At 36.3% G+C, this 13625-nt stretch overlaps 1 protein-coding gene across 5 annotated transcripts in view; it reads right to left on the reverse strand.

Moving 5' to 3' along the window:
* Nucleotides 1-13625, reverse strand: part of ENPP2 (ectonucleotide pyrophosphatase/phosphodiesterase 2) — a 108810-nt gene that overhangs the window by 65981 nt on the left and 29204 nt on the right. The gene's annotated exons all lie outside the window — the stretch shown is intronic.

Below are 13625 nucleotides of genomic sequence, written 5' to 3' on the forward strand. Positions count from 1 at the left end.
TAGAATAAAAAGAAAACTTTTAAGGACTCTTCCAACCATAAAATCTACTCCTATAGCCAGGGTTACACAGACACAAATTCCACAGTCTTGACTGGTCAAAAATAAATCCTCTATCATTTTCATTTGACATAATTGTAGAATCCCAAGATTCAACTAAAATTTTGAAAAAGGGAATTCAGTGACATGAAAATTCTACAACTTTGTAATAAACAAGCAATATAAGTTCAAAAATTAAATGATAATTCCAATCGCAATAGCACTCAAAGGATAAAATATCTAGATATAAGTTTAATAAGATGTGTGTAGATCATGATAAACACATTAAAATTCTACAAAAAAAATTTAAGAAGATCTAATTAAATAGAAAGGCATATCATCTCAGAGTTTAAAATATTGATAAGGTAAAATTATAAATTCCTCCTAAATAAACCTAAGGGTTTAATGCAGTCACAGCAAAAAAATACCTAAAGGATTTCTTGAAACTTCAGAAGATAATAAAAGATTTACCAAAAATAACAATATGAAATTGAAAAGAACTACAAAGTAAAAATAATTTGGTGGAGACAAAAGAGTAAATTATATTCTGAAGTTTGATAATTAAAACAGATTGTTGATAGAGAATAAATGGATGAATGACAGGGATGAGAAATGGGGCCAAACATGAGAATTTATTTATAATATATATAAACAGAAGAAGAAAGAAATATTAATCAGTAAATAGTGCAATAACAAATGGCTAACTGGAAAAAATTAAGTTAGTTTCTCATCTTAGCTTATAACATAATCAATTTCTAAAGAGGGAAAAGATGAAGTGTTGGGCCTATTGTTAGGAATGCAGATTTTTGCAAAATAGATTCATAAATATTTCTATCAACATATAAAAATGCCTATAGATCTTTGACCCAAAAATTCCATTACCAGGAATTTATCACATATGTATTTGCAAAAGGTTGCCAAGACAATGCATGCATAAACATTCATCGTTCATTGTGATCTTTTGTAATAGGGTGGAGAAAACCCTGAAACAACCAGTTTCTTACCCCATCAGGAAAGAATCACTATATCCATAAGCAGAATACTGCCCAACCCTTTGAAAGAACGAATCAGATCTGTACACATTAATATGGAAAGATCTAAAAAATACATAAATAAGCTCTTTTTTAAACAGCATAGTGCACAGTGTTATAGTATTAAATATTATATATACTATTTTGTGTTGAAATAGATATAAAATAGCAGTAATGATAAAGAGAAATAAAAATGAAACTAGAGCTAGGGATGAGAAAAAGAAGAAGGAGAGAGGAAGGGAGGGCATGAGGAAAGGAGATATGGAGAAAACGTGCAGGTGTATATAAAATTATAAAGGTACAGAGGTGAAAAATTTTTTTTCTTGTAAAAAATTGTTTACAGGTATTACTTTTAGGGAAAATGACTGAAAACGGGGGAGGCAAAGAAACTTTCACTTCTCAATTTTTACCTTTCTGTAGTTTGAAATTTCTAATATTTTGACATGTGTCACTTGTGTGTTAATGTGGCCAGGTTATGGTGTCCAGTTGTTTGATCAAGTAAGCCCTGACCTCCTTGTTACTGTGAGGATATTTCGTGGATTTAAAATCATTAGTCAGTTGATTGCATCTGTAGCTGATTATATCTACAATCAAAAGCGATTGCCTTCAGCAATGAGAGAAATTTCATCAATCCATTGAAGGCCTTAAGGGAAGAACTGATGAGTTAAGCAGTCAGAGAGAATTTCTATCTTTACTTCAGCCCTTCAGCCAGCCAACTTCTCCTGGGGGTAATATATGGAAAGCTTCATTGGAGTTCCCAACTTGCAGCCTGCATTATGGAATTTGGATTTGCCAATCCCCAGTAATGTGAGCCAATTCCTATAATAAATCTCATGAGATTTACATACATACATACATAGAGAGCCTGTTAGTTCTGTTTCTCTGGCGTACCTAATACTTCACTTTATAAAAAATTAACCAGATGTTTAGAACCATGTACTTACTGATTAGCACTACAAATATAAATAAGTTCTTGTATGAACAACTTCAAAGGTACAACACTTGTACAAAGAGTTACTAATAGAGGGGTATATGGGAAAAACTACTTATTGTATGCTATGGTCTATATTTAACAGGAATACACCTCTAATACCACAACAATACTAGGAGTAAATAATTGGAGTAGAGGGCAAGATTTAAGGGGAGTTTTGTATTTTCTCTTTGGTGTGAGTGTGTCTATCTTTTCTTTTTCTCTTTGGAGAAATGAAAATTGTATAAAATTGTAAGTGATGATGATTGTACAACTAAGTGGGGTTACTGTGAAGCACTGTTTATTTTGGAGAAAATATATATGAATATATTTCAACAATATCTGCAGATTCAAAGTAAATAAACAGAAAGATTCAAGTGCTAGAGAAAATGTGGAGAGACAGATACACCTATTCAATGTTGATAGGGTAACAGAACTGAAGATAATGTAGTAGACCCACAGAAGGCTAAATATGGAGTCACCATATGATTAGGCACTCCCATTACTGGGAATATACTCAAAAGAACCGAAAGCAGAGACTTGAATAGACATTTGTGCACTGATGTTTATGGTGACATTATTCATGATACCCAATGGATGGAGCCAAAGAGTACTTTGACTGAGAAGCAGAGGGGCAAACTGTGGTGTATACAAATGATGGAATATGGTGTGGCTTCAGAAAAGAATGAAGTCATGAGGCAAATGAGGGAATGAAATCTGAGGACATTATGTTGAGCAAAATAAGCTAGAAACAAAAGGGAAAATATTGTACGGTCTCTTTTAGAAAACACTTGTAAGAAAATCGGGGCCTAGATTATAAGGTCTTACAGCTTTAAGTGTTATTTCTAAATTCTGAGATGCCATGTTATATGCATATAACCTGGTATTTTCCTGGAGCTTTGGGAACTTGTGTGACTAAGAGAGTCCCACAGCTCTGAAAGTCAGCATAGCTACATACAATAACTGTTAAAGAAACTGAAAAGGAGATCAGGCTTCAATAAGAAATAAGGACAAAGCTGATCTGGTTGGGACTAAGGTAAATCAGAATACAGGGTAAATATTATCTGTGTTTTAGAACTTCACATGTTGTGTGAGACCAAAAGAAGAGGGTTTATTTTGTTCAAAACCTAAATTTTCTGTAGCACACAATCTAACTTAACCTATCTGACCAATTCATTTAAATAACCTAAACACATGAGTCTAGAATGAGGAGCAAGCTCTTACAATTCTATATAGCTTAATATAATACTCAGATATGTACCAGAGTATGTTGAGCAGATGATTAAAATATATTGGCCAAGTCACTAGAGGGACTGGAAAGAAAAATATAGAACTATTAAACTCTTCCACTGGGAAATCCCTGATACTCTCTTAAACATTAGGGACTACCAAGTTAATAGGCCAAGCCCTTGATCTTGAGGCTTGCTCTTATGAAACTTATTTCTGTAGCAGGGAAGCTAAGCCTACCTATAATTATGCTTAAGAGCTACTTCCAGAGAACCTCATCTGTTGCTCACAAGTGGCCTCTCCCGCCCTCTAAGCCCAATTCTGCAAGTAAAATCATTACCCTCCCACTACGTGGGACATGGCGTCTAGGGATGAGCCTGGCCATGTACTGTGGGATCCATAATGTCTACCTGACCAAAAAGGGGGAAAGACATGTAACAAAATGAAGTACCAGTGGCTAAGAGATTTCAAATCATGCTGAGAAGCTAGCTATTCTGGAGGTTAATGCAAGCTTCAGGTAGATAGGGCTAATTGCCACGGGGGGGGCCAAGCCCCAACCAACAGTATCTTGAAAGCCCTAAAGAATACCCAGGGCTCTGTCAGAGACTCTAAAAAGTCTCACTCATTACGATTATTTTTCAGAAACCTAAAACCTCCAGATGGTTCCTAGACCAGATAAGCCCTGAAACCCAGAGTTACCAGGTTCCCCAAGAACATCAACCAGTTTTATCTCCCCTACCCCATAATGTTGACACCCCTTTTTAACATGGAGAAGTTAGAATTATCATTTACTCAAATGTCCCTAAAGATTGGAAGAAGGATCAAGGGAGAAGGAGGAGTTGTAACAGAGAAGATAGGATTTAACAAATGAGTATGACTTCTAAATCATTACACTGATATTTCTTTTAAGTCTCCAGTGTCTTACAGCAGCTAGAAGGAAAAATCCATAATTGTGGAACTGTAACCCATACCATACTTGTTTTATAACTGCTTGTTCAAATTTACTTTGAAATTTATCTTTTTGCATATAAGTTATATTTCACAAAAATGCTTTTAAAAATTTAACCAGAGCTGTCTAGTCTTGGGAGTTTTTGTTTGTTTTATTGCTTACTTGCTACTTTTTTGCTAACAAATGTTCTCTCATCCTAACAAAAGTTATTTATAACATGCTATTCGTAATTTTATTTTTTTTTACAGTTTCTGTATTTTCCATTTTTTAATAATTAGTATGTACTACTTTTTAAATAAAGGAAAAAACAAGAAGCAGGAGGAGAAAAAATGTTAAAAGATATTTATAGGCTCACCCAAGTCATTTTTCTGAACATCCTGTTCATTCCTTAATCCTTTGTCCTCTTTAAAGTTAGAATCACCCAATCCTAGCCTTTATGTCATCAGATTAGTTCAACTAAAGCAAACAGATTCACTAGACCATGAGATATAAAATGCTTTTGCATGGGTGATTCTAGGATGTTAAAATATATACAAACCACACCAGTTCAGTTTAGGACATAATGTAAGGTTGACAAAGCAATGCCTTACCGCTCATCCATTAACCACATTCTTTATCGACTTTGGCCAAAATAATCAATAGTGCGTGCTGGACCATAAGAAACTATGAGTTGAGGAGTTAAAAAAAAAAAAAGAAGAAAAGTAGAGAACCCTCTAGTTAAAATAAAGATACGGAAAAAAAAACAAACAAAAAAATAAGGTAGGTTGATGGAGAGAGGAATGGATAATGAGACAGATGTGGAATAAAGCAAATATAGTAAAATAATTGTGGAATCTAGGTGGTGGGTATATGGATGTTCATTGTACAATTCTTTGAACTTTCATATGTATCTTTCAATTTTTGTAATAAAATATTGGAAAACAAAAAAATAATAAAATAAAGATACGATAAACACTTATAATTGAATTATTTTTTTTATTAAGGGTATTGCTTATTCCAACAGAACCTCAGTGAATTTGGAGTATATTCATTCCCATAAGCTGTCCACATAAATCTGATTAGCTAAGCTTATTGCTGAGATAATATGAGATCTACAGGGATAGATACAAACTTGGACTGCTAACCATTCTTTAGTTGTCCTGTCTCCTCTTCTTTATGGTGTCCCATCATGAATTTAAAATTGTCCTCATTCCATGCCCTTTGTTTGCCTTCATCATGATTTCTTCTCCACTGCTTTCTTCACTTTCAAAATATTTACATGGCTTTACGGTCTTTCTTCATCCACTCTTTCAACATAATTTTTACAATTTTCTTACAACATTAATGATTCCTTAAATTCGTCCCATACTTTGTTTTAGTAGAAAATAAAATTGAATCTAACTCAGTAACTTGCCCCAGTTATAATCCTCCTTACCAATCCTTAGACTAAAGACAGCTTGGCTCAAGTTTGCTTACACTGATGATGCAAAGACATATTGCATCAAAAATACTGTACTCAATTTTGGGTTATTGACTGCTTCAAAAAGTATAAATTTCTGGGCTGTGTTGATTAGAGGATACAGAAGCCCAAATCCATTCTTGGAGACCTGGATTCAGCTGACAATAGCAGGAAGAGAGATGAGAAGATAAACTGAATCATAATAGGACTTCTTCAAACCCAATAACCTCAGGAAGTTTGAGCTGCTGACCCTTTTTAAGGAAAATAAATGCTAAATAGAAAAATAGTCACACTGCATTTACAAGGCCCTCTCCACTTCAAGCATTTCTTCTCATGACCAGCTGTAGCCCTATTCCTTTCATACGATTTCTATGTTTCATCCTCCATGTTCTGGCTTTTCTGTTCCATAACCAGGCTCAGTGCCCTTCTTTCCACACCAAGCCCAAGGACAGATTTCAGGACATCTCACTTTATCGTACCTGAATTAATGGTCAAATATGGAAAGGGTCCCTGACTTATTAAAAGTCTGAGTTCTAAGATCTGTAAAGCCATTTTTTCCCTGACATATGTCAAAAGAATACTTATGTGAATCCTTAAGTTCTAGAACTTATCAAGACAGAATCTTTTGATGTATCCCATATTATGCATCTTAGATCATTACCGAGACCTCCAAAAAAGATTAGAACTAATTTTTAAGTTTAAAAAGAAACAGGAGGTTCCAGGTCAAGATGGCGGCTTAACAACGTGTGCGTTTTAGTTCGTCCTCCAGAACAACTATTAAATAACCAGAAACAGTACAGAATAGCTCCTCGGGCCACGTCAGTGACCAGACACACAGCATACCCCATTCTGGACCAGCTGGACGGGCTGCAAGCACCCCCCCCCAACCGTGAGTTCCCAAAGCTGTGGCAGCCAGCGTCCCTCCCCCACAGGCCCCTTCCCAGAGGGGAAAGGAAAGGACTTAACCAGCAGCAGGACTGGGCACAATCAAACGCCAATTGTGGAATTAATTAACAAATTCTGGCTACTAAAAGTAGGCCCCCAGCTTAGGTGAACCTGATCAAAGTGGAGGTTGCTCATTTTTGCCCCGGCACCAAGGGGGCAGGACTGACAGAAAAAGGGGGGGAAAAAAGAAGGAAACAGAGGTTTTTGTGGCTGTGTATCTACAAAGGCTTGACTGCCTCTGGATACAGCGGCAGGACTTTTCAGGCTGCAACTGCCCCAGGCATAGGCAGAAGTGAGCTCTTTTGGGGGCTTGTCTGGAACCTGTGCCTTCCCCAGAGGAGGGGTGAAGCCCAACTCAGGTGGAATCCCTCCATCCAGGAATTCAGACAGCAGGGTTTGGTAATTTGAAGCCATTAAAACCAGCCTACAACCTCTCCTCTGTCTCCACCATGCCCCCAGCAGGGAGAGTCTGCCAAAGTTAAGGGTACCACATCATCTTATGCTGGTGGGACCTGTAGTCAGACAAGCGCCACACACAGGGCAGGATAAGAAAAACAGAGTCCAGAGACTTCACAGGAAAGTCTTTCAACCTGCTGGTGAAAACCAACGCAGGTGACTCTTTCCTCCTGATAGGAGGCCAGTTTGGTCTGGGAAAATCTGGCTGGGGTCTATAATATCTAAGCAGACCCTCCTAAGTGTGTGTGGGGGAAAGGCACCGCACAAGCAGGGCAAGAAACAAGAAAATAAGAACTGAAAAATTCTCTTCTGTTAAACAAAACTTGAGCTAAAGGTCCAGATAAAGCTGAACTGAATGTCAAAGAACAGATAGACAACAAATTCATCCAGCAAGAAAACCCTAGATAAAAGAAGTGAAAGCAATCTCCAGAATAAACTAATTAAGGTAATTAAATGCCTAGACACAAGCAAAAAAATAATAAATCACACTAGAGAAATTGAAGATATGGCCCAGTCAAAGGAACAAACCAAAAATTCAAATGACATACAGGACCTGAAACAATTAATTCAGAACATATGAACAGACATGGAAAACCTCATCAAAAACTAAATCAATGAATTGAGGGAGGATATAAACAAGGCAAGGAAAGAACAAAAAGAAGAAACTGAAAGTCTGAAAAAACAAATCACAGAACTTATGGGAATGAAAGATGCAACAGAAGAGATGAAAAAAACAATGGAAACCTGCAATGGTAGATTTCGAGAGACAGAACATAGGATTTCTAAACTGGAGGATGGAACATCTGAAATCCGACAAGAAACAGAAACTATAGGAAAAAAAATGGAAAAATATGAGCAGGGACTCAGGGAATTGAAAGACAATATGAAGCGCACGAATATATGTGTTGTGGGTGTTCCAGAAGGAGAAGAGAAGGGAAAAGGAGGAGAAAAACTAATGGATGAAATTATCACTGAAAATTTCCCAACTCTTATGAAAGACTTAAAAGTACAGATCCAAGAAGTGCAGCATACCCCAAAGAGAATAGATCCAAATAGACATACTCCAAGACATTTAATAATCAGAATGTCAGAGGTCAAAGAGAAAGAGAGGATCTTGAAAGCAGCAAGAGAAAAGCAATCCATCACATACAAGGGAAGCCCAATAAGACTATGCGCAGATCTCTCAGCAGACACCATGGAGGCGAGAAGACAGTGGGATAATATATTTAAATTATTAAAAGAGAAAAACTGCCAACCAAGAATTCTATATTCAGCAAAACTGTCCTTCAAAAATGAGGGGGAAATTAAAACATTTTCAGACAAAAAGTCACTGAGAGAATTTGTGACCAAGAGACCAGCTCTGCAAGAAATACTAAAGGGAACATTAGAGACAGATATGAAGAGAGAAGAGAGAGGTGTGGAGAAGAGTGTAGAAAGGAAGACTATGAGTAAAGGTAAAAAGAAGGAAAATTAGATATGACATATAAAATCCAGAAGGCAAAATAGTAGAAGAAAGTACTACCCATGCAGTAATAACACTGAATGTTAATGGATTAAACTCTCCAATCAAAAGACATAGTCTGGCAGAATGGATTAAAAAACAGGACCCATCTATATGCTGTTTACACTCAAAGGACACGAGGCCAAGGACACAAATGGACATTTACACACCAATGTTTATAGCAACATTATTAACAATTACCAAAGAGATGGAAACAGCCAAAATGTCCATCAACAGACAGTTGACTAAACAAACTGTGACATTTACATAAGATGGAATATTATGCAGCTGTAATACAGAATAAAGTTATGAAGTATGTAACAACATGGATGGACCTTAAGGACATTATGCTGAGTGTGATTAGCCAGAAACAAAAGGACAAATACTGTATGGTCTCACTGATACGAACCGACATTAGTGAATAAACTTGGAATATTTCCTTGGTAACAGAGACCATCAGGAGATAGAAATAGGGTGAGATATTGGGTAACTGGAGCTGAAGGGATACAGATTGTGCAACAGGACTGAATATAAAAACTCAGAAATGGACAGCACAATACTACCTAACTGTAATGTAATTATGTTAAAACACTGAATGAAGCTGCATGTGAGAATGATAGAGGGAGGAGGGCTGGGGACATAAATGAAATCAGAAAGAAAGATAGATGGTAAAGATCGAGATGGTATAATCTAGGAATGCCTAGAGTGTATAATAATAGTGAAATGTACAATGTACAAATTTTAAAAATGTTTTTGCATGAGGAAGAACAAAGGAATGTCATTATTGCAGGGTGCTGAAAATAGATAATTAATACTTTAAAATTTCACCTTATGTGTGAGACTAAAGCAAAAAATGTTTGTGTTACAAAATTTATATTTTGACTAGAGAATTTCCTAATATAACTCATGTAGATAGTTTGATTGAATGTCATAAGTACTTGGAATCTCAGGTAGGACATGAGATTTTGTTGGTTTGTCCAGAGTGATGCCCTGATGAATCCCAGAGTGATTTGATCAGTGACTGGAAAAGTATTTGCAAGCCCCCTTTGGGGAATGGTGAGAGTGGGGAGAAATTCAACTTCCCCAAGTTGAATTCTTGATATTCTCACAAGCAGTGTGGACAACCAAAGCTATATGCTGAGCCCCCAGTCTTGGGGTTTGTTCATATGAAACTTAACCCCACAAAGGATATGTCAAGTCTACTTAAAATTTAGGCCTAAGAGTCACCCCCAAGAGAGCCTCTTTTGTTGCTCAGATGTGGCCTCTCTCTCCAGCCAACATGACGAGCAGTCTCACCACCCTCCCCCTCTCTGCGTGGGACATGACTCCCAGGGGTGTGGACCTTCCTGGCAAGTGGGACAGAGTTCCTGGAATAAGCTGAGACTCAGCATCAAGGGACTGAGAAAAACCCTAGAATGAGCTGAGAATTAACATCAAGGGATTGAGAGAACCTTCTCAACAAAGGGGGAAGAGTGAAATGAGACTAAGTGTCAATGGCTGAGAGATTCCAGAGTTGAGAGGTTATCCTGGAGGTTATTCTTATGCATTAAGTAGATATCACCTTGTTGTTCAAGATGTAGTGGAGAGACTGGAGGGAATTGCCTGAAAACGTAGTGCTGTGTTCCAGTAGCCATGTTTCTTGATGATGATTGAACAATGATATAGCTTTCACAATGAGACTCTGTGAATGTGAAAACCTTGTGTCTGATGCTCGTTTTAGCTACTATATCAACAGAAGAGTAGAACATATGGAATAAAAATAAATAATAGGGGGAACAAATGTTAAAATAAATTTAGTTTGAAATGCTAGTGGTAAATGAAAGCAAGGGGTAAGGGGTATGGTATATATAATCTTTTTTTCCTCTGTTATTGTTTTATTTCTTTTTCTGTTGTCCTTTTATTTCTTTTTCTAAATCGATGCAAATGTTCTAAGAAATGATGAGTATGGAACTATGTGATGATATTAAGAATCACTGATTGTATATGTAGAATGGAATGATATCTTAATGTCTTGTTTGTTAGTTTTTTTAATTAATAAAAAAAGTTTAAAAAAAAAAAAGGAAGCAAATCACAGAAGAGAAAAAGAAACAGGAGTATCAAGTCAGAAATGTGTGATAAGCATGATGAGAGTTTGGGATTTTTTATGAGGCATCTGCCAATACTTTATGAGATTCAAACTCTATTGCTGCCATTTTAATTACATATTTTAAGTGATGATATTTCTGAGATACACGTTAGTTCCAGGATCTGGGGGCAAAAAATGTGGTCAGTTTTGACAGATAAATATATTTTTTTAAAAAAACAAGGACTTCAAATTTTAATATGTGTATACGTGTGTGAATGTGTATATATATATAGCATAAAATTTCTATGCATTCCTTATTTTTCACAGAAGCATAATCTCATTATTTAAAGAAACAATATAAAACTTGATTCATTTCCTACAAATTCATAATTCTGATAGAAAAAACAGCTGTTGTGAAGATATTTTTACTTAGTTAAGTAAAACCTTATTTCTAGAATATTCCATCTCACCATCCATATTCAGAGGTTCTGCTACAGAATTCTGGTGCCCTTCATTTTATGATAAAGGGGAAAACTGATGATAACTTAATTAGACTATTGAAAATATCCTAATTCAGTACCAGACTTGTGATCCAACCATTACTTCAACCTGGACTCCCAATAACATCCCCCTCTAAACCCTCCTGCAAAACAGAAACTTTAAGATTTGGATGATGGCCAATGAGAGAGGCAACGTTTAAGTTTTAAAACATTGAGCGCAGTCTAAAGCTGGAAGGTTCTGGGGCGACTTTTCAGGGTTTAGGATACTGCTCCCTTTCTGTTCTTCTCATTCTCCTTGGTTCTCAGCCCAGGTACTTCCTGAAAGGGAGAGTCAAGTCTTGAAATGGGTCTCAGATTGGTTATGTCGCCGCCTTTCCTCAAGGGCACGTCTGCCTTGTTTGGAGCAGGAAGTGCAGAGAAGGAAAAAGAAAGAGTGGATGACCATTCAAGATGTGCCCCATGCTAGGATTTAATACTGTATTATTGTACTTCTTCTTGAGCATATGACTCATTCTTTCTTGTCATATAAGCTTATATCAAGTTGAAATTGCCAGTTTTTCTTGATGCTTTTGACCTCATCCCTTACCAAGCAGCATTTACATAGGCACCTGTGTGTCAGTTTCTCTGCTTCCTAAATATATGACATCACTCTTCATAACTATCTATCACTGTGGCATCACTGTTCTCTCCTCCTATTCACAGCAGCTGGGCCAGATTTCAGACCTTTTATATATATATATATTATATATATATTTTATATATATTAAATATATATAAATAGGTCCACCTAGAAAGTTTTCAAACACCTGTACTTTCAGTGTATCTATAAATGCAACATCTTCATGTAGAAAGACCTGACTAACTAAAAGAAAACAGATCTCCACATGATTTAAGCAAGTTGAATACTTTTAATTCAACTTCTAAACCACTCAGGTAGCATTAATGATGGTAAGTGGTGGTCCTGGCCTGAATGATTTACAAATCCCCAACAGAAGAATAAAAAGTTGTCATTTTAAACCACCAGTACCGTTAACTTGATAGAGGCGTAATTTTAGATACTGGCTTTCAAACCTATATAGCATTTTCTCTTTTGAAACTCTTTTTAGATCAATAGAGAAAACATTATCCCCATTTTCAGACGGGAAAATGAGATCTGTAGTCTTAACTTGAGTTAGCAAAGTCCTAGCTGCAATTTAGATAAACCGACTTTAACTGTAGGATCTTTTTCATTAACAAAGGATTTTTCCATTTTTGGCTCATAGTTCCAAACATTAGAAGTTCCTTTTAAAACATATGATTTGGGGAGATTTGTTACTTTTTATTGATTTAAGCATCTAAGTTGAACTTTATTGAAGACTGAGATTTCTGGGTATGCAAAGAATAGGAAGACATTCTACAGTTTTAAGACATGAAACTATTACCCAAAGTCCTTATTTAGCAAAGAATTGAGAACGCCTACGGTCTCCTTAGATTCTAATTCAGATCATTTCATTCCATTGAGTTGTTACCCCTGATTTCCACAGACTTTAACACCTGCTGTGATAGTCCTCATGAGATAGTTATCCTTGGGACTAATGGCTGATATTGACAACTACTTTACAATTTCCCACATCTGACTCTCCCACTTAAAAATAGCTTTCCATTGTTGCATGAGATTCCTAAAGTTATCAATAGACACGGACCATCTCATTCCTAATGCCATTTTCTGCTCTCTACGATTTGCAAAGAAAAGCTTTACTCATAAAGCATAAAGTTTAGCAACATGCTTCCTAATTCATATCTGCCTATGAATTTCATTCATATACTTTTAAACTTCCCTTTCAAGCCACTAAAAACGATGATGAATCTGATGTGCTTTCAAGTCCCTATTAATCATCTATTGACAACCTCACAAATTTCCGTGTCTTTCAAGTATTAAGTCGCCTGTATTTCAAAGAGAATATTCCATTTCCACCTGGAGACCAAAAGAGTATCTAAATGACTAGCTTCAGTGAAACAGACACCCCATAACACCAAACACACACACATATGCACACGTATGTGAATATACAAACAGCAAATTCTCCTGCTGTCATAAGGCTAATCAAGTCAGACAAGTCAGGTGTATGGCACAGAGCTGTCAAACTGAACTGCACTTATTTGCATTTTTTTGAAAATTTATTCCAGCCATCTCATTTACCAGAGCGCCCATTCCTTTTAGCCTACAGAATTATAATTAGCTATGCTCATTTCATATCTCCTAGTAAACTTATAGATTTTTCAAGATCTGGTAGAAGAAATATATTCCACCATGACTTTACTAGGTCCTGACAATAACTCCAGCTAACAAGTGTGCTAGTTAATTAATTATAACAGTTTGTTTGCACTGCCACAACCTTGAAACTAACTCCCCAGTCCATAGTACAGCAGCAAGGGTGCACATGTGTGCAGGACATTCCCAGCTGTTGTGGAGGATTTGGAGGAGGCACAACAATTATTAAACAAGAAACACATGCTTTTAAACGGCA

Source organism: Tamandua tetradactyla, chromosome 6 (assembly GCF_023851605.1).
Source record: "Tamandua tetradactyla isolate mTamTet1 chromosome 6, mTamTet1.pri, whole genome shotgun sequence".
Classification (NCBI taxonomy): Eukaryota; Metazoa; Chordata; class Mammalia; order Pilosa; family Myrmecophagidae; genus Tamandua; species Tamandua tetradactyla.